We start from the raw sequence: 22,627 nt of genomic DNA, 5'->3' as shown, positions 1-22,627 counted from the left end.
TTCATATCTCTCCAGGGAGAAAGGAAGGAGAAGAGGGAAGGGAGAATTCCATAGGTGGTGTATATTTCCCAGAAGGGACTGAGTTGAAACTGAAGGCTACAGTTTGAATCAGAAAAATCTCTTCATATCTGAGTCCTAAGGCTCTAGAATTCACACTAGCTATAAAAGAATAAATGTGCAAAGAGGACTTGGAAAATCTAAATAACTGGACCTTGGAAAAGCCAGAATGGAGAGTTGGGTTGAGTCACAGGAGCTTTTTGCTGGCGTTTAGCCATTAATGTGATTCAGCTTCTTTCTTTTTATGCATGTGCTCCCTTCTCTCTCCTCTTCCAGATAGACAATTCCTTCTGTGTTTGCAAATCAGTTTTCCTAGAGAAAAGAATTGCATTGGCCCAGCTCACCAGTTCACACCAAGTCTCACCACAGTGAGCTGGCCCAGGGGCTTCCTTCGGGTGAGTCTTGCCTCCGCTACACCTTCCCAGTCTCCCCATACTGCCCCACCACCTCCTCTCAGGCATGTGTATGTCTGCAAAGACCAGCTCAAGCTGAGTGAGGCAAGCTTGAGGAGTGATATTCCTGGTATTTATAGTTAAAATATAGAAGAAAAATATACAGGCCACTATGATCTTGATTTTCCTGCCCAAGAATACGAGCCTAAATGAGGTAATGTGTGAGTGCTTTATGCAAAGGCCGGTGTGTACTAAGCCCTGTGTTAGCTATCGTAGGAGCCAAGGGAAGACTTCTCGTTGGCCTCCTGAAGGTTTGCTGAAAATTAACTGACAAAAGGCAGATTAATAGGAGAAAAGGCAAATGAATGTATTTGACCATAGTTTTACATGTCACAGGAGGCTTCAGAATGAAAACCCAAGGAGATAGATGAAACCGTCTACTTTCATGCTTAGTTTACCAAAATGTGGATGAAAAGGCTATGATCTATAATAGATTGAGTGGGGAAACCCAGTGAGACCCGTCTATTCATTTATTTATTTATATATTTTTTTGGAGGGGGACAGGGTCTCACTCTGTCACCCAGGCTAGAGTGCAGTGGCACGATCTCCACTCACGGCAACCTCTGCCTCCTGGGTTCAAGTTATTTTCCTGCCTCATCCTCCCAAGGAGGTGGGATTACAGGTGCCGCCACCACACCCTGCTCATCTTTGTACTTTTAGTAGAGACAGGGTTTCTCCAGGTCTCAAACTCGCGACCTCAGGTGATCCGCCTGCCTCGGCCTCATTACAGGAATGAGCCACCATACCCGGCTTCTATTTATGTTCTTCTTGGCTTCTGTGGAGGCTTCCTTTCTCTTGGGTTTGAGGCAGGACCCTCTCTGGAATGGGGCAGGGGTGGGGGTGGAAAGTCCTATGACCTACAGTCAAACAAATTAGGTCAAATCATTTCTTTATGGCCAGTTTTTACACAGAAAGGTGGCCTGAGTGGAAGAGTGGAGTTAGAATAATGTATTTCTGTTTTATGGCTTTGGGGGAAATGGATTTTGGTTTCCATGATGCACCTTGTGGAAGAGTTTCTTCTATGACGAGCCTTGGGAGAGAGACTGAGAGGCCAGAGACAGGAAGACAGAAGAAGGTCAGAGAGAGCTGCTTTCACGGTCTTCGTTTTGGGTTATCATTTTCTGAGATCTTACACTGTCATTATCAACAACATTAGATTAGAGCAAAACCTTGGGCTACCTTTTTTTTTTTTTGTAAGCCCCTTTCTGACTCTCCTTTTTATTATTTTTTTAACCTTCCTTAAAAATCCTCTAATCACTTTCTGTAATTATTCTATACATATAAATCCTACCTCTCTAACAAGGCCAGACAATTTTTTTTAGGAGTTTTTTCTTTTGAATTATCCATAGACTCCAGGGGAGTTTTATGCACAGTGAAAATGCTCAAATGATAGAATACTTTGCTATACGTTTGCTTTGTGAGGCATTGATTAAATTGTTCTGAACATTTATTGAATTTAATTTATTCAGTTGAATTAAAATTTCCTATTAAAAATAATTATTTGAAATTCACAGAAATTTTACTAATGAGCACCTAAAGAGTGGTCAGACACTGCGTGCCAGCTCCCCGCCATGCCAGCCTGTTCCATGCCTGTCTTACCAGTACGTCTATTCTCCAAACATTTCTGACATGGAGACTTAAGAAGATATGATAGCAAAAAATCAGACCTAGTTCATGATTCTAAAAAATAAACTTAGCTGGGCATAGTGAGGCATCTGTAGTCCCAGCTACTTGGGAGGCTGAGGTGAGAAAATCGCTTGAGGCCAGGAGTTTGAGGCCAGCCTGGGCAACAAGACCCTGTCTGGAAAAAAAAAAATAAATAAAAATAAACTTAAAACCAGTAATTTTTTTAAACTTTTCTTGTGGAAAATTTAAAACATATACAAAAAATAGAGGGAACAATTTAATGGTGTCTCAAACTTTAAGAGTTATCAACATTATGGCAAATCTTATGGTCAACTGTCTTTCATGCGGTATTACTTTGAAGCAAAAATCTAGATCTTCTGTAACCTTTCAGAATATATCCCTAAAAGATAAGGACTCCTATATTATATGGACTCCTATATGGTCCAGTATTTCCTTAGGACCATAAAATATCAAGTGTTCAAATTTCCCCAATTGCCTCCCGAATGCTTTTTAGAGTTTTACAGTTAAGATCCAAATGACGTCATGCTTTGCATTTGGTAATGTTTTTCTTCAATCTCTTTTCGTTGAAGGTTTCTTTCCTCCCTCCTTTCTCCCCGTTGTAATTTATTTGTTGAAAGAACTGGGTCATTTGTCCTATAAAGTTTCCCAAATCCTAGGTTTGCTGATAGAATCCTCATACTGTGTGAATTATGTTCTTTAGTCCCCCGTACTTCCTAGAAATGGGCAGATTTTTCAGCCTTGTGCAATAAAACTTTTTGTGATGATGGAAATGTTCTATATCTACATGTGGCTCTTGTGCTGGTGTGACTGAGGAATTGAATTATTTTTATTTTGTTCTAGTTAATTTAAAGTTGACCTCAAGCAGCTAGTGCCACCATATTGGACAGTACATGGAGGTTAACTGAAATGGAAATAGACACATAGGGCTACTGGCTACTGTGTTGGATTCAAGTTTGATTATTTACCAAGAATATTTCATACATGGTGAACCTCCACTAGGGGGCGCACAATGTCTGGTTGTCTGTAATGTTAGCAGCCCATTGTTGATCATTGTCCTTACCCATGCGTGGGAGCTGCTGAACAACGAGAAGACTCGATTTCTATCATTCCTTCTTCATTTATTAGCTGAAATCTATCAACAAAACTACTTCTCATCAATAGTTTGATTGCTCTGACTTATAATTTATACAGGAGAGGCAGAATAAATGCTTCTTTTTTTTCCTTTTCAGAAAAATGAATTCCCTTGTATTCTCCAAAGTAATCAATAATTTTCGTTTGCTTAGCATCATTATGAACTCATTGGTTTTAATGTGTTTCGATCCATTGCAGTTATTTTTCATTCTGATTCTTGAATTCTCCCATTTTTGGTCCCTTGGAGCCTCTTCCAGTTGACTTCTCTGAATCCTTTTGCTGTGACCCCGGTAGTTTGTGATAGCTTTTTTGCCTGTAATATGACGAAAGGTTCTGGGATTGTCATAATCACTTCCTGCCCAAGTTAATTATCCATTTTCCTAAGAAGTCCTGTTTTCTTTATGTGGGAGATTGTGTTTACAGACCATTGTCTGGGTACTAGGCTAAATGAATGACACTGGATTCATCATTTTTTCTAGGCCTTTCTAGCATAATTAAGAAATATTTTCAAGAGAAAATATATCCTGTGCTTATATTTCTAATTCAAATTTAAAATTACATGGTTTTTACTTTTCTAACATTATATTTGTAATTCTTAAATTGAAAATCTTGGTTTATAATTATTTTATTTTATTTGTTTATTTTGAGAGAGTCTTGCTCTTTTGCCCAGGCTGGAGTGCAGTGGTGCGATCTAGGCTCACTGTAACCTCCACTTCCTGGGTTCAAGTGATTCTCCTGCCTCAGCCTCTCAAGTAGCTGGGACTACAGGCCCCCACCACCATACCTGGCTAATTTTTGTATTTTTGGTAGAGATAGGGTTTCACCATGTTGGCCAGGCCAGTCTCGAACTCCTGGCCTCAAGTGATCCACCTGCCTTGGCCTCCCAAAGTGCTGGGATTACATGCGTGAGCCACTGAGCCCTGTGAATAATGAATGAACAATTATTTATTTGCTGTAACGTATTACATACATAATAGTTTAGAATATAGCGATATTATTACTAACAACATGACTGCTGGAAAAATTGAATTTGTTTGCTTTTTGTTTTTGTAGTTTTTTTTTAATCTTTGGTACATCCCAGTCAAATTATGATGTTTTAAAATACCTTGAAATGGCTCCTTCACTGTGTGTTTCAGTCATCCACTTAATCTACAATTGGGTTTGTTAATTTCACGTTTGATTTTTACATTATATGATATTATATAAAACATTTACGTGAATCCAAAGCCAAATTTTAAGGTAATTTCCAGAATATCTGGCATCTACTACTATTTCCTCCTTCTGTTGTCTCTCCCAGCTCTCTGGGGAGCTTTTTTTAAAGTTAGGTTTTGGTTTATCTTTCACTTAAACTAGTGAATCTGGAACTTTAAAAAATGACAGAGTAACTTGAGCCACGAGAATTCCCACCTTCTTTCAGGGCTTCACCCATCCTTCCCTCTTTCCATTTGATTTACCCCGAGTGAGGATGACGACAGTGACAGTACTAGTGACAGTGTTGCCTAAGTGTGGCTCTGGTCTGCAGTTGAAAATACTGAGTTGCTTCATACTATTTTTTGTGTTTGTTAGGGTCATAAAGTAGATATGAAACCATTTCACATTTTCTGCTGCTATATCCTTTGCTCCCTAAAAAATCAAAATGGTTGCAGCAGAGAAATAGCAGCATCAAAACTCATATATCCTCAGTGAGAAATCTGGGACCATGCACTTACTGAATCCTAGAAAAATAAATCTTTGGGAGGAATAATTTAGTCCATTACCCTGCTTGGGTCTGCCCTAGATGTATCTCAGGTAACTATTATCATGATCAACACCAAAAATAGACTTGTAATAGAGCTTCACGTGTGGTAGCCATTGAAAATGCACCTTGCAGATCTGCAACTACAGGGAGTGTAATTGAGGGAGTCCTAGTGGCTGATGCACTTCGCAATCAATTCTAGCATTTTAAAAAATAGCATCTTTATTGAGATATAATTCACATACCATAAAATTCACCCTTTTAAAGTGTACAAAGCAGTGGTTTGGGGTATGTACACAAAGGCGTGCAACCATTACTATTATCTAATTCTGTAACATTTTAATCATCCCAAAGGTGCCAAGCATGGTGGCTTAAGCCTGTAATCCCAACACTTTGGGAGGTCGAGGCAGGTAGATCACCTGAGGTCAGGAGTTCGAGACCATCTGGCCAACGTGGTAAAACCCTGTCTCTACTAAAAAGACAAAAAATACTTAGCTGGGCATGGTGGCGGGTACCTGTAACCCCATATACTAGGGACGCTGAGGCAGGAGAATCGCTTGAATCTGGGAGACGGAGATTGCAGTGAGCTGAGATCGTGCCACTACAGTCCAGCCTGGGTGACAGAGTAAGATCTTATCTCAAAAAAAAAAATTATCCCCAAGGAAAGTCTCTCCATCTGTAGCCACTCCTCATTCCCCATTCCCTCTAGCCATGTCAACAATTAACCTACCTTTTATCTCTATGAGTTTGCCTATTCTTCTTCCCCCCACCACCCACCGTCTCCCGAGATGGGGTCTTGCTCTGTCTCCCAGGCTAGTGTCCAGTGACATGATCATAGCTTACTCCAGCCTTGAACTAACTCCTGGCTCAAGTGATCCTCCCACCTCAGCTGCTGGATGAACTGGGACTACAGACACACATCGCTATGCCTGGCTAATCTTACTATTTCATGTAAATGGAATCATACCATATGTGGCCTTTTGCGTCTGGCTTCTTTTGCTTACCATAATGTTTTCAAGGTCCATCCATGTTGTGGTGTAATATCAGTACTTCATTCCTTTTCTTCCCTTTCTTCATTTGAAAAATCATGGCAAAAATATACCTAACATAAAATTTACCATCTTAACTATATTAAAGGGTATAGTTCAGTAGTGTTAGGTACATTCATATTCTTGTGCGACAAATCTCCATAACTCTTTTCCTCTTGTAAACCTGAAACTCTGTGCTCATTAAATAATGCTCCATCTCCTCTCCCCAGCCAGTCCTGGAAACCACCATTCTCCTTTCTGTCTCTATGAATTCGACTCTTCTAGGTACTTCATATAAGTGGAATCACAAAGTAATTTGTCTTTTTGTGCCTAATTGTTTGACTTAGCATCATGTCCTCAAAGTTCATCCAGGTTGTAGCATGTGCCAGAATGTTCTTTCTTTTCAAGGCTGAATAATATTCCATTGTGTGTATACAGATACTTCATTCCTTTTATGACCAAATAACATTCCACTGTTTGAATATACTACATTTTATTGATCCATTTATCAGTTGATAAACACTTTTAGCTCATATGAATAATCCTGATATGAACATCCAACTTCAAGTTTTCATGTGGACACAGGGTTTCAATATTCTCTTGGGTATGTACCTAGAAGTAGAATTGCTGAACCATATGATAAATCTATGTTTACCTTTCTGAGGAACTGCAAGACTGTTTGCCAAAACAGCTCCACCCTTTACATTCCCACCAGCAATGTATGAGGGTTGCAGTTTCTCCATATTCTTACCAACACTTGCTACCGTCCCTCTTTTTTGTCATAGCCATCCTAGTGAGTGTGACGTGTATCCCATCGTGGTTTTGCTTGCATTTTCCTAGTAACTAATGACGGGGAGCATCTGTTCATGCTTATTGGCCATTTGTGTATCTCCATGGGAGAAATATTTATTCAGATCCTTTGCCTACTTTTAAATGAGTTGTTTATCTTTTTATTATAGAATTGTGTTATTTATATGCCCTGGAGACAAGTCCTTTATCAGATATATGATTTGCAAATATTTTCTCCCCTTCTGTGGGTTGTCTTTCACTTTTTGTCCATCACAGCATTTGCATTAACACCGTGGGGCCCATCACTTCTCCCAGCCGATAACTGAGCAGGGAGGGATAATAGAGCAGGGTCATTCCTGGGAGATGTGGGACGTCTCTCATGGACAAAGGTTTTTGCCAGACCTTCCTTAGAATGCCCAGTGGCCCAGGATGCTTCATCCAACCTTCCCTACTTTTCTTGTTCAGGATGAGACTTGCATTGCCATCTGACAGCTCTGTCTTCTCCTCCTGCCCGTGTTCTCTCACAGCAGAATTTTTCTTAATAAAATATTTGCACGTTTAATTCCATCTTGGTGTCTGCTTTTCAGAGGACCAGAACTAACACATCAGGCAATGGCAATGCCTACCCTAAAGAATGGCTTTTGAAGTTCAAGGCCAAAGTCCTTCTGTATTGGATAGCAGCAGCGACCCAAAGCAAGAACAAAAGTAGACATCTGGACTCCCTAGGTCACCACGGTGTTTCTACCCAGCAAGAAGGATGATGATTTTTTGATGGTGGATAAATCACACCTGGATTTGGATCTCAGCTCTGCTAATTGCTAATTTGGTGCCTTCGACAAGTTATTTAGCCTCCCTGTGCCTTAGTTTATCTGCAAAATGTCAACAACACCAAAAAAAAATGTCTCTACATTTTTTTGAAGATTAAATAAAATAATGTTAAAAAGTAACTAGTGCAGAGTACAGAGCAGGAGCTCACCAAATGTTTGTTTCCTTTCCATACTCTTCAGTCAGGCAGTATCATGCTCAGTTAACTGTTCAGACAAGTCATAACTTGGCTGGCTGAAAGGCTGCACACACTTTATAGGAGTAAGCTATGTGGGAGCACAGTTTTCTCTTGCCCTTCCCTGATCTGCTCTGGCCGGCTATTGCCCTCTTAGGTTCCTGGACACTCAAGAGATGAGCTTTCCTGATGGGCTCCAAAGAGGTACCCAAAAAAACACTGCTCTGAAGGAAAAAAAGTGAGTTTAGAACCCCTAAAGCACAATGCGGTCCCAAGAAAAACAAGCTCTGATATGTTTCTGACAGTGACACAGGTACCTATGGAGGAGGTGGCCCAGGGAGGCTTGGGGAAAGGAACAAAAGAAATTCTAGGGAATCTGACAGAGGCAATTCAAGTTTCTGAAAAAGTTATTTTTAGTGGTTTGTGAGTATGTTAGCAATAAGGCAGCACACAGGGATGTTTGTGTCCTAAATAAGTGATCTTTCCCCTTTGTTTTCTCTAGCCGAGATTGATGTGAGCCGGGCACAGTGGCTTATGCCTGTAATCCCAGCACTTTGGGAGGACAAGGCAGGTAGATTGCTTGAGCCCAGGATTTTGAGACCAGCCTGGGTAACATTAAGCTTTTGCAAAACCCCATCTCTACTAAAAATACAAAAAATAAAAATTAAAAAATGGCCAGGCATGGTGATGCGTACCTATAATCCCAGCTTATCGCGAGGCTGAGGTGGGAGGATCACTTGAGCCCCGGAGGCGGAGGTTGCAGTGAGCCATGATTGCACCATTGCATGCCAGCTTGGGCGACAGAGCCAGACCCTGCCTTAAAAAAAAATTGATTTGAAGAATATTAAAGCACAAGATTGAATATGGAAACATCAGGAAAGATGTTTATCAAAATACCTTTGTGACTGTCTTTGGATGATGGGATTTCAGGTTTTTGATCTTTATAATTTTCTGTATTTGCCACCCCCTGTGCTGCCAAAGCTGCTCTCCCTTCTCACCTCGCTTGAATTTTTGGGTTGCTCTACAGTGGCCCCTCTTGGCCTCCAGCGTCCATAACCTTCCCGAATACTCTGTCCCAGACCCCTACTTTTAACCAGGTTTTTTTCTTTATAAAAAATCTCTGCATAAAGTCTGCTCCTTCTGATCAGGCACAGTGGCTCACACCTGTAATCCCAGCACTTTAGGAGGCTGAGGTGGGTAGATCACCTGAGGTCAGGAGTTCAAGACCAGCCTGGCCAACATAGTGAAACCCCGTCTCTACTAATAATATAAAAATTAGCCAGGCATTGTGGCATGTGCCTATAATCCCAGCTACTCAGGAGGCTGAGGCAGGAGAATTTCTGGAACCTGGGAGGTAGAGGTTGCAGTGAGCTGAGCTCACGCCACTGCACTCCAGCCTGGGCAACGGAGGGAGACTCCATCTCTAAAACAAAATAAATAATACAAAATTTAAAAAAACTCTGCTCCTTCTGTTCTTCTCACACACTTCACACTGTATCTTCCCTTCCATGTACATTCTAAACTCCAAACGGCCTTGCTGATGAGGAAACTGTTTGAAGAAAATCATTTCCTATTATTTTCTTTACCATCTTACTTTCATATGTAATATACTAACATGCACAACTATTTAAAAATAATAATCGTTTAGTTTTGGACTTTGTAAATAATACCTGCTCATTGAAATAAAGTAAACCCAAATGCAGTCAGCCCAAGCCTAACCCTATTCCCGCAAAAATCATGTTGTGGTTGGAGGCGTGGATTACGGGTATATATTGCTGGGTGGAGATGATCACAAAGTTATTTTTTACCTGTCAGAAGGTAAAACTATAAGTTTAACCCTGTAAGCTTACATTTTAAACTTTAAACACTAAACTCCCTGTCAGCTAGAAATGTTCTAGAAAACATTATTTAAAAGCTGAGACAGCCCCTAGAGGAAAATTACCTTTACTGCCATGGTAGGTAGATGAGGCATGATGCTCTGTGTGAAAACTGAGAGTGGCCCCAAACATGCACCAATAGTGAAACCATTTATTTCTTAATCTCGTACCCTTTGCCTGCTCCACAAGGAAGTTAACTTGTAAATCTGATGAATACATGAAAATCTCAGCAAGCCCATCCGTAGATTCAAAAGTGATCTGCTCGCCAACCATCCTCCAGCCAATCCCTCAGCTGCCTGAAGAGGGTCTCAGTCCAGCCCAGACCCACCAGGGCCCCTCTCACCTCTTCTCCTCTAATTGACCTGCCCTCCCCTCTTCCTTCTTATCCTCAGATTTGAGAGGCGGGAGGGATGGGAGATGGAATAAGACTTGTTAGAGGGTTACAGGTCCTGCCTGGTCTTTTTCCTTTGTTTGTTCCTGAATCAGGAATTAATGATCTGCTTAATTAATAAGGGCAGGGACTCTTAATGGATTAAATGAACACTATTATTTTATTTACCATCTCACTTTCACATGTAACGTACTCATGTGCACAAGTATTTTTAAATAATAACCATTTACTTTTTGACTTTGTAAATAATAACTGCTCATTGAAATAAAGTAAACCCAAATGTGGAAAATTATAAAGACAAAAACCACCAGAAATTCCGTCATCCAGAGACAGCTACATTCATATTTTGGAAGACTTCTTTCCTGATATTTCTTTTATTTTTATTTTTTAATTATACTTTAAGTTCTAAGATACAGGTATAGAATATGCAAGTTTCTTACATAGGTATACATGTGTCATGGTGGTTTGCTGCACCCATCAACCCATCATCTACATTCGGTATTTCTCTTAATGCTATCCTTCCCCTAGTTCCCCACCACCCCAGCAAGCCCTGGTGTGTGATGTTCCCCTTCCTGTGTCCATATATCGTTGTTCAACTCCCACTTATAAGTAAGAACATGCAGTGTTTGGTTTTCTGTTCTTGTGATAGTTTGCTGAGAATGATGGTTTCCAGCTTCATCTATGCCCCTGCATGGGACAGGACTCATCCTTTTTTATAGCTATATAGTATTCTATGGTGTATATGTGCCATATTTTCTTTATCCAGTCTATCATTGATGGGCATTTGGGTTGGTTCCAAGTCTTTGCTATTGTGAGCAGTGCTGCAATAAACATACATGTGCATGTGTCTTTATAGTAGAATGATTTATAATCTGTTGGGTATATACTCAGTAAAGGGATTGCTAGGTAAAATGGTGTTTCTGGTTCTAAATCCTTGAGAAATCGTGGCACTGTCTTCCACAATGGCTGAACTAATTTACACTCCCACCAACAGTGTAAAAACATTCCTCTTTCCCCACATCCTCTCCAGCATCTGTTGTTTACTAACTTTTTAATCATGGCCATTCTAACTGGAGTGAGATGGTATCTCAATGTGGTTTTGATTTACATTTCTCTAATGACCAGTGATAATGAGCTTTTTTTCCTATGTTTATGTTCGTTGGCTGCTTAAATGTCTTCTTTTGAGAAATGTCTATTCATATCCTTCACACACTTTTTGATGGGTTGTTTGTTTTTTTTTCTTGTAACTTTGTTTAAGATCCTTGTAGATTCTGGATATTAGCCCTTTGTCAGATGGATAGATTGCAAAAACTTTCTCCTATTCTGTAGGTTGCCTGTTCATGCTAATAATAGTTTCTTTTGCTGTGCAGAAACTCTTTAGTTTAATTAGATCCTATTTGTCAATTTTGGCTTTTGTTACCATTGCTTTTGGTGTTTTAGTCATGGAGTCTTTGCCAATGCCTATATCCTGAATGGTATTGCCTGGGTTTTCTTCTATGGTTTTTTTCAAGACAGAGTTTCACTCTTGTTACCCAGGCTGGAGTGCAATGGCATGATCTCGGCTCACCGCAACCTCCACCTCCTGGGTTCAGGCAATTCTCCTGCCTCAGCCTCCTGAGTAGCTGGGATTACAGGCACGCACCACCGTGCCCAGCTAATTTTTTGTATTTTGAGTAGAGACGGGGTTTCACCATGTTGACCAAAATGGTCTCGATCTCTTGACCTCATGATCCACCCGCCTCGGCCTCCCAAAGTGCTGGGATTACAGGCGTGAGCCACCACACCCGGCCTTCTTCTATGGTTTTTATGATTTTAGGTCTTATGTTTAAGTCTTTAATCCACCTTGAGTTAATTTTTATTTAAGGTGTAAGGAGGGGGTCAAGTTTCATTGTTTGTTTTTGTCAGGTTTGTCAAAGATCAGATGGTTTACACTCTTGTTGTGTGGTGTTATTTCTGAGGCCCTATTCAGTTCCATTGGTCTATATATCTGTTTTGGTACCAGTACCATGCTATTTTGGTTACTGTAGCCTTGTAGTATTGTTTGAAGTCAGTAGCATGATGCCTCCAACTTTGCTCTTTTTGCTTAGGATTGTCTTGGCTATACAGGCTCTTTTTTCATTCCATATGAAATTCAAATTAGTTTTTTCTAATTCTGTGAAGAAAGTCAATGGTAGCTTGATGGGGATACCATTTAGTCTACAAATTACTTTGGGCAGTATGGCCATTTTCACAATACTGATTCTTCCTATCCATGAGCATGGAATGCTTTTCCATTTGTTTGTGTCCTCTCTTATTTCCTTGAGCAGTGATTTGTGGTTCTCCTTGAAGAGGTCCTTTACATCCCTTGTAAGTTGTATTCCTAGGTATTTTATTCTCTTTGTAGCAATTGTGAATGGGAGTTCACTCATGAGTTGGCTCTTTCTGCCTGTTATTGGCATACAGGAATGCTTCTAAGCCAGGTGCAGTGGCTCACGCCTATAATCCCAGCACTTTGAGAGGCTGAGGCAGGTGGATCATGAGGTCAAGAGATCGAGACCATCCTGGTCAACAAGGTGAAACCCCATCTCTACTAAAAATACAAAAATTAGCTGGGCATGGTGGTGCGTGCCTGTAGTCCCAGCTACTCGGGAGGCTGAGGCAGGAGAATTGCTTGAACCCAGGAGGCGGAGGTTGCAGTGAGCCAAGATCGCGCCATTGCACTCTAGCCTGGGTAACAACAGGAAAACTCCATCTCAAAAAAAAATAAATAAATAAAAATAAAAGGAATGCTTCTGATTTTTGCACATTGGTTCTGTATCCTGAGACTTGGCTGAAGTTGCTTATCAGCTTAAGGAGATTTTGGGCTGAGACAATGAGATTTTCTAAATGTATAGTCATGTCATCTGCAAACAGAGACAATTTGATTTTCTCTTTTCCTAACTGAATACCCTTTATTTATTTTTGTTGCCTGATTGCCCTGGCCAGAACTTCCAATACTATATTGAATAGGAGTGGTGAGAGAGGGCATCCTTGCCTGGTGCTAGTTTTCAAAAGGAATGCTTCCAGCTTTTGCCCATTCAGTATAATATTGCCTGTGGGTTTGTCATAAATAGCTCTCATTATTTTGAGGTACATTCCATCAATACCTAGCTTATTGAGAGTTTTTAGCATGAATGGGTGTTGAATTTTATCAAAGGCCTTTTCTGCATATGTTGATATAATCATGTGGTTTTTGTCATTGGTTCTGTTTATATGATGGATTATGTTGATTGATTGGCATATGTTGAACAAGCCTTGCATCCCAGGGATAAAGGCAACTTGATTGTGGTGGATAAGCTTATTGATGTGTTGCTGGCTTCGGTTTGTCAGAATTTTGTTTGGGATTTTTGCATCTCTATTCATCAGGGATATCAGCATGAGACTTTGTGTCTATCTGATGATTATGTGTGAGTGTCTCTGCCAGGTTTGATATCAGGATGATGCTGGCCTCATAAAATGAGTTAGGGAGGATTCCCTCTTTTTCTTTTGTTTGGAATAGTTTCAGAAGGAATGGTACCAGCTCCTCTTTGTACCTCTGGTAGAATTCAGCTGTGAATCTGTCTGGTCCTAGGCTGTTTTTTTTCATTGATAGGCTTTTAATTACTGCCTCAATTTCAGACCTTGTCATTGGTCTATTCAGGGATTTGACTTCTTCCTGAAATAGTCTTAGGAGGGTATGTCCAGAAATGTGTCCATTTCTTCTAGATTTTCTAGTTTATTTGCATAGCGATGTTTATAGTATTCTCTGATGGTAGTTTGTATTTCTATGGGATCAGTGGGGATATCCCCTTTATCATTTTTTATTGTGTCTATTTGATTCTTCTTACTTTTCTTCTTTATTTGTCTGGCTAGCAGTCTATCTATTTTGTTCATCTTTTCAAGACCAGCTCCTGGGTTCATTGATTTTTTGAAGGGTTTTCTGTGTCTCTATCTCCTTCAGTTCTGCTCTGATCTTAGTTATTCCTTGTCTTCTGCTAGCTTTTGAATTTGTTTGCTCTTGCTTCTCTAGTTCTTTTCATTGTGATGTTAGGGTGTTGATTTTAGATCTTTCCTGCTTTCTCTTGTGGGCATTTAGTGTTATAAATTTCCCTCTACCCATTGCTTTAAATATGTCCCAGAGATTCTGGTATGCTATGTCTTTGTTCTCATTGGTTTAAAAGAACATCTTTATTTCTGTCTTAATTTTGTTATTTACCCAGTAGTCATTCAGGAGTGGGTTGTTCAGTTTCCATGTAACTGTGTGATTTTGAGTGAGTTTCTTAATCCTGAGTTCCAATTTGATTGCACTGTGGTCTGATAGACTGTTTATTTTTTTATTTTTTATTTTTTGAGACAGAGTCTTGCCCTGTCACCAGGGGCCAGGCTAGAGTGCAGTGGTGCAATCTTGGCTCCCTACAAGCTCCGCCTCCCAGGTTCTAGCAATTCTCCTGTCTCAGCCTCCTGAGTAGCTGGGATTACAGGCACGTGCCACCATGCCCAGCTAATTTTTTGTATTTTTAGTAGAGATGGGGTTTCACCATGTTGACCAGGATGGTCTCGATCTCTTGACCTCGTGATCCACCCCCTTGGCCTCCCAAAGTGCTGGGATTATAGGCTTGAGCCACCGCACCTGGCCGGGTCTTGACTGTTTATCCAATTTGCCAGTCTGTGTCTTTTAATTGGGGTATTTAGCCCATTTACATTTAAGGTTAATATTGTTTTGTGTGAATTTGATCCGTCATTAGGTGTTAGCTGGTTATTTTGCCCATCAGTTGATGCAGTTTCTTCATAATGTCAATGGTCTTTACAATTTGGTATGTTTTTGCAGTGGCTGGTACCAGCTTTTATATTTATTTTTTCTCCATGTTTAGTGCTTCCTTCAGGAGCTCTTGTAAGGCAGGCCTGGTGGTGACAAAATCTCTCAGCATTTGCTTGTCTATAAAGGATTTTATTTTTCTTTTGCTTATGAAGCTTAGTTTGACTGGATATAAAATTCTGGGTTGAAAATTCTTTTGATGAAGAATGTTGAATATTGGCCCCCATGCTATTCCGGCTTGTAGGGTTTCTGCAGAGAGATCTGCTGTTAGTCTGATGGGCTTCCCTTTGTGGGTAACCTAACCTTTCTCTCTGGCTGACCTTAACATTTTCCCCTTTATTTCAACCTTGGTCTATCTGATGATTATGTGTCTTGGGGTTGCTTTTCTTGAGGAGTGTCTTTGTAGTGTTCTCTGTATTTCCTGAATTTGAATGTTGGCTTGTCTTGTTAGGTTGGGGAAGTTCTTCTGGATAATATCCTGAAGAGAGTTTTCCAACTTGGTTCCATTCTCCCTGTCACTTTCAGGTACACCAATCAAATATAGATTTGGTCTTTTCACGTAGTTCCATATTTCTTGGAGGCTTTGTTCATTTCTTGTCATTCTTTTTTCTCTAATCTTGTCTTCATGCTTTATTTCACTAAGTTGATCTTCAGTCTCTGATATCTGTTCTCTTGCTTGATCGATTTGGCTATTGATACTTGCATATGTGTCACGAAGTTCTCATGCTGTGTTTTTCAGCTCCATCAGGTCATTTGTGTTCTTCTCTAAACTGGTTATTCTAGTTAGCAAATCCTCTAACCTTTTTAAAGGTTCTTAACTTCCTTGCATTGGGTTAGAACATGCTCCTTTAGCTTGGAGGAGTTTGTTATTACCCATCTTCAGACAGAAGCCTGCTTCTGTCAATTCATAAAACTCATTCTCTGTCTGGTTTTGTTCCCTTGCTGGTGAGGAGTTGTGTTCCTTTGGAGGAGAAGAGGCATTCTGGCTTTTGAAATTTTCAGTCTTTCAGCACTTGTTTTTTCCTCATCTTCATGGATTTATCTACCTTTGGCCTTTGACACTGATGAGCTTCAGATGGTGTTTTTGTGTGGACATCCTTTTGGTTGATGTTGATGCTATTCCTTTCTGTTTGTTAGTTTTCCTTCTAAGTTAGGCCCCTCTGCCACAGTTCTGCTGGGGTTTGCTGGAGGTCCTCTCCAGACCCTGCTTGCCTGGAAATCACTGGTAGAGGCTGCAGAACAGCAAAGATTGCTGCAGTGGTATGATTTTAGCTCACTGCAACCTCCACCTCCTGGGTTCAAGCAATTCTCCTGCTTCAGCCTCCTGAGTAGGTGGGACTACAGGTGTGTGCCACCACCCAGCTAATTTTTGTATTTTTAGTAGAGATGGGATTTCACATATTGGCCAGACTAGTCTTGAACTCCTGACTTAGGTGATCTGCCTGCCTCAGCCTCCCAAAGTGTTGGTATTAGCCTGGCCAAATTTCTGTTATTTTGAACCATGCTAGTTTGTTATGGGAGCCCTAGGGAACTAATATGCCCTCAGTCCTCACTTTCAGAAACACTGCTATCCATAGCAAAAACATGTGAAATGTATTTCAGTAGAATGTGCTTGATGGTTGATACTGAGATGGGGCAGTACCTGTCAGACCTTCTTAGGACTTACCACAGGGATGTGGCTTGTTTACTCAGCTGCTGCACCCAAACTCCTTGCAGGAATGGGAGCACACAGGTGAGTGGGTGCAGGAGCTGGGGTGAGTGCCTGTGGGCACTGGCAGGAACAAACCCTGTGCCAGCCCATGGCAGCATCTAGGGGTTGCTCATGACCTGTGGAGCCCCAGAGGGCATGTTTTACAAAGAATGCTCTCTTAGCTTTTGCCATCTGTGGATGGCTTAAGTGTTAAAGAACTTAGTGACGAGTCAGTGTGACAGCCTTTTTGGGTTCCTGCACCCAGTGCGTCCTGAATTCCTGTTTGGTGTTGAGGAAGAATCAGGTCACACAAACAGATTGAAGGGTGGTGTATGTGGAAGAGTTTATTGAGTGATGGAAGTGGATCTCAGTGGGATGGAAGTTGGAAAGGGGATGGAGTGGGAAGATCATCCTCCCCTGAAGTTGAGCCGTCCCCAGCCGAACTCCTCTCCAACCATTCCTGGTCAAACTCCTCTCTGACTGTAGTCTCTGATGTCCAACTGCCGCTTCTGTTGATATTCAGATGTTTCTTCTCTTCTCTCCTTCTCTGCTGTGCTGCTCTGCTCCTCTGCCAGTGGAGCTTGGGTTTTTATGACTAAAAGATGGGGGTGCATGGTGGGCCAGGGTGGTTTTGGAAGAGCAACATTTGGGCAGGAAAAAGGAATGCATGTTTTCATTTAGGGCTGTGGGTCCAGATTTGAGGGTGGAACCCTTACCAGGGACCCTGCCCTCTTTACCCAGTATTTTCCTGCCTCTTGTCCAGTTTTTTCCTTTTCTTTTTTTGAGACAGAGTCTCTCTCTGTCACCCAGGCTGGAGTGCAGTGATACAATGTCACCTCACTACAACTCCACCTCCTGTGTTCAAATGATTCTCCTGCCTCAGGTTGCCAAGTAGCTGGGATTACAGGCATATACCACTACATCTGGCTAATTTTTGTATTTTCAGTAGAGACAGCGTTTTTCTATGTTGGCCAGGCTGGTCTCAAACTCCTGACCTCAAGTGATAAGCCTGCCTTGGCCTCCCAAAGTGCTGGGATTATAGGTGTGAGCCACCACATCTGGCCAATACTATGGTATTTTCAATTAATTGGGACCCAGGATCTTACCCATGGGGCCTTAGTCTTCATGATAAACATCTGATTATGGTTAATGATCTAGAAAGGCCCATTCCTGTTCTAAAACATTTGAAAGCATTTATATTAGTTTTCCCATTGTTGCTATAGTAGATCCTTGCAAATTTATTAATTTAAAACAACCCAAATTTATTATCTTACAGTTTTGGAAGGAGTCCAGAATGGGTCTCTTGGCTAAAATCAAAGTGCTTGTAAGGCTGTGTTCCCTTTAGAGGCTCTAAAGGAAAGTCTTATTTCTGGCCTTTTCCAGGTTCTGGAGCCCACCAGCATTCCTTGGCTTAGGGCCCTCTTCTGTCCTTAAAGTCAGATTGATGATTTTAAATGGCTGGTTGAGTCTTTCTCATATCACATTCCGCTGACACTGACTCTTCTGCCTCCCTCGTCCACATTTAAACACCCTAAGACCCTGTGATTACATTGGGCCCATCTGGATAATACACTCTTTCTTTCAAGGTCAGCTGATTAGTGGCCTTAATTCTATTTGTAATTTTACCTCTTTTTTCATAATCTGGGGATAGGGGAATAGGACATATTCTACCCACGACAGTAACCAATCTTTGCACACATTCAAAATTGTCCTTTTGTACTTTAAAAAACCTTTATAGTAATTATTCTCCAGGAGAGATAGAAAAATGGTATAATTACTATTTCTGTTTTCCAAGTGAAGCAAGAGAGGTAGTAAGAGGTGATGACAAACTCACACCGCTGAAGTAATTTGTATATTCATTCAATAAATATCTATAAATAACAGCAATGTTACAATGGGAACCCAGATGCATGACTCTGCCAAGTCCTCTCTCTACCATCTGACTTGGGTCTGCTCTTCTCAAGAAATGTATAAAAATCATGTCCAGGGCAATTGATAGAGCTATTTAAGTATGTATTGTCCCACAGTTGTAGGAGAGTCTAAAGAATAAAAAGCTAATTCTCCTCTCTCTTCCAGCCTCCTGCAAGAGCCAAACTCTTAAATTCTTGGATCTAGGATTTTTTGCCCAGCCCCCACACACCAACCCCCACTCCCCAACCCTCCACCACTCCCTTCTTTAGGGAGGGAGGTTAAGAGCTTTACTGTTTTAGAGACTACTCCAATTTTTGCCCATGAAGGCGATAAGCTAAAGCTGCTTCCTGGGAGCAATGGTGAGAGTGGCTCAAACGTGAGTTAAAGACATACAGATAATAACTGAACACGTGAAAGGACATTCAAAATTGCTAGCCAGCGCCAAGCACAGTGGCTCATGTCTGCAATTCCAGCCTTTTGAGAGGCTGAGGCAGGAGAATTGCTTGAGTCCAGGAGTACAAGACCAGCCTGGGCAACATAGAGAGACCCCCATCTCTTAAAAAAAAATGCTGGGTATAGTAGTATAGTAGCAAGTGCCTATAGTCCCAGTTACGTGGGAGGTTGAAGTAGGAAGATCACTTGAGCCTGGGAGGTTAAGGCTGAAGTGAGCTGTGATCATGCCACTATACTCCAGCCTGGGCAACAGAGTGAGATCCTGTTTCAAAATTTAAAAAATTGCTGGCTATTTGGGAAATTCAAGTTAAAATCATAATGACATACTATCATACACTTAGTAGAATGACTAAAGTAAAAGCATTGGTAGTGCTAATTGCTAGCAAGCAAGGATGCAAAGAAACTGGATTGCTCATACATTGCTGGTGGGAATGTTAAATGATACAGCCATTGTGGAACTATTTGTAGCAATTTCTTAAAAAGTTCTATGTATATTTATCAAATGATCCAGCAATTACATTCCTGAGCATTTATCCCAGAAAACATATTCATACAAAAACTTGTCTGTGCATATTTATTTGTAATAACCTCAAACTGGAAACAACCTAAATGTCCTTCAACAGGTGAATAGTTAAAGTGGTACACCCATATATGGAATACTACTCAGAAAGAAAAGGGAATGAACTGTTATTACATAAGACAGCTTAAATGGCTCTCAAAGGCATTATGCTGAGCAAAAAAAGCCAATTTTAGCTGGATGTGGTGGCTCATGCCTGTAATCCCAGTGCTTTGGAAGGCCAAGATGGGAGGATCAGGTCATCTGAGACCAGGAGTTTGAAACCAGCCTGGGCAACATAACAAGGCCCCATCTCAAAAAAAATGTTTTAGAAAGAAAGAAAAAATCCAATTTTAAAATGCTACGTGCTATATAATCCCATTTATGTAAAATTCTTGAAATAGCCAAATTATAGAGATGAAGAGCGAATCAGTGGTTGTCAAACACTAGGGAACAAGGGGAGCGTGTGAGTATAATACGGTAGAGGAAATGACAGAACAGTTCTTTGTCTTAATTGTGATGTGGGTTACATAATTCTGTACCTATGATAAAGTATTATAGAATTATATACAAATACATTTAAAAAAGTGAAAAACTGATGAAATCCACATAAGGCCTGTGGTTAAGTGAGTTGCATTGTGCCATTGTCAATTTCATGATGCTGATGATGTGCTTCCGTACAGTTACGTAAGATGCTATCACTGGGTGAAGCTAGGTGAGGGAATGGGGAACTCCATACTATTTTCTATTATATTTCAAAAACCAGAAACAAAACAGGTAGTGGGCTGAATTTGGCCAAGGCATAGTTTGCTGACTCATTCTTTAGAGAAAAGAACGTTGTTCTCTCATTTCCATTTTTGAAAACACCCGGGAAGACTCTGATTGTCCTGGCTTGGGTCATGTGCCTCTCCCCTGTATTTGTCACTGTAAATGAAAAAGCAAGGCCATGTCATTACATATTAGAACTCATCAAGGGTGGAGGAGGAGTTATTCTCCCAACTAAAGAAAGAGGGTAGGGTGCAGTGGCTCACACCTGTAATCCCAGCACTTAGGGAGGCAGAGGCAGGTTGATCACAAGGTCAGGAGTTCGAGACAGGCCTGGCCAACATGGTGAAGCCCTGTCTCTACTATAAAAAATACAAAAATTAGTTGGGCATGATGATGTGCGCCTGTAATCCCAGCTACTCGGGAGGCTACAGCTGAAGAATTGCTGAAACCCAGGAGGCGGAGGTTGCAGTGAGCTGAGATCGCGCCACTGTACTCCAGCCTGGGCTACAGAGCAAGACTCCATCTCAAAAAGAAAAGAAAAGAAAATAAAAAGGAGCACAGTGTAGACAAAACCATATGTGTCCACTGGAGTAGTGGATGTCTTAAACATCTCAAAGTTAGGAAGCCCAAAAGGGTCTCACACAGAACTAGAACCAGGAACTCAGAAACTGTCAGGATCTCCTTTCCTCATGGAGCCATGTCGTCTCTTTTGACTCTACCCTTCTCTGAGTACCTGCTTCATTCTTTGCTCTTTCTATAGTGCGGCTTTCTATAGCTTTCTGTGGAGGCTCAGTTCTGTGGGGTGGTTGCTCCACAGCTTCTGTGCTTACGTTTTTCCCTACTAAAATGCTTACAGTATCATTATGCTCACATTTTACATTGCGCTGAAGAATATGAAGATAGTACTCTTTTGACTTACTATTAAAATGTTGTGAATTTTGTATTACTAATTACAGGCAATTTTTAACTTTACGATGCTATCCTCCTTCCCTATGTGCATTATTTTAAAAGACCCAGAGAGAAGAGATCAAAATGGCTGCCTAGATGCAGGTGGTGTGTGCCTCCTCCTCAGGGAGGAACCAGAATAGTAAGTAGACAGATTTTGAATAAACCACCCAGCAAAGAGTGCTGGGATTCTCCAGAGAAGACATGGGAAGCACCAGAAGTAAGGAGAGGGTTCAAGGCAGCTTGCCTGGCCAGGGACTGCCTGCAAGCCAGGGGAGTCTTCTATATATGGGTAAACAGACTAAGAGTGAAACCCCAGGGCTCAGCTTTTACAATCTTGGCTACAAGAGAAACCCTCAACTCATTAGCTAGCACCTTGGGTCTGACATATAGAGCTGCCTGAAGATTGCACAGAGATGTTCCAGAATGGGAACCCACACAGAATCTCACAGGCACCCAAGCCTAGAGCAGCCTCAGGCAGGTGCTATATTGAGAGCCTATGTACTGGGGATCTACAGACATGGCTGTTGCACTGTACTGCTCCAAGGAGGAAGACAGGAGACTGGGTTCTCACACACACCCCTGGGAGGGTCCCTACAATGGGCTGCAATGGGCTGCTGTTGAGACTGAGACATGAGCAGACCACACTTCCCACAGCTGCTTGCCCAACCTGCTAGCTTGGGAGGGACCCCGCCTTCCCTGATCTCAGGCTCAAGTTGCCATTTTGAGTTAAATGCTGGGTTGCACCCCGCCCTCAGGCCTTGTTTGAGCTGACTCAGCTGCCCCCATGATATACTTTGGATGTTTGTCCCCTCTAACTATTATGTTAAAAAGTGATTTCCATCACTGAAGGTGGATCTTAGTGGGAGGTGTTTGAGTAATGAGGGTGGATCCTTCACGAATGGCTTGGTGTCATCCCCTTGGTGATGAGTGAGTTCTTGATCTGTGAGTTCAATCAAGAGTGGGTTGTTTAAAGAGCCTGGCACATTTCCCCTCTTTCCCTTGCTCCCTCTCTCACCATGTGACACACTGGCTCCCCTTCACCTTCTACCATGATTATAAGCTTCCTGAGACTCTCACCAGATGTAAATGCTGGCACTGTGCTTGTGTATAGCCTGCAGAACTATCAGCCAAATAAACCTCTTTGCTTTTCTTTTCAAGACAAGAGTCTCTTTCTGTTGCCTAAGCTGGAGTGCAGTGGCATGAGCTCAACTCAATGCAACCAGTGCTCCTGGGTTCAAGTGATTCTCATGTCTCAGCCTCCCAAGTAGCTGGGATTACAGGTGTGCACCATCACATGTAGCTAATTTTTGTATTTTTAGTAGAGACAGGGTTTCACCATGCTGGCCAGGCTGGTCTTCAGCTCCTGGTCTCAAGTGATTGG

At 41.4% G+C, this 22,627-nt stretch overlaps 1 long non-coding RNA gene across 1 annotated transcript in view; it reads left to right on the top strand.

The window, feature by feature from the left end:
* Window positions 1–339: 339 nt before the first annotated feature.
* Window positions 340–22,627, top strand: part of LOC128932367 (uncharacterized) — a 49,386-nt gene continuing 27,098 nt past the window's right edge. Inside the window, exon 1 of the long non-coding RNA XR_008482123.2 lies at window positions 340–452. This is a non-coding gene — a long non-coding RNA (uncharacterized LOC128932367). The remainder of the gene's footprint in view (window positions 453–22,627) is intronic.

This window comes from Callithrix jacchus, chromosome 6 (assembly GCF_049354715.1).
Source record: "Callithrix jacchus isolate 240 chromosome 6, calJac240_pri, whole genome shotgun sequence".
Classification (NCBI taxonomy): domain Eukaryota; kingdom Metazoa; phylum Chordata; class Mammalia; order Primates; family Cebidae; genus Callithrix; species Callithrix jacchus.
This window is presented reverse-complemented; position numbering and strand designations above follow the sequence as displayed.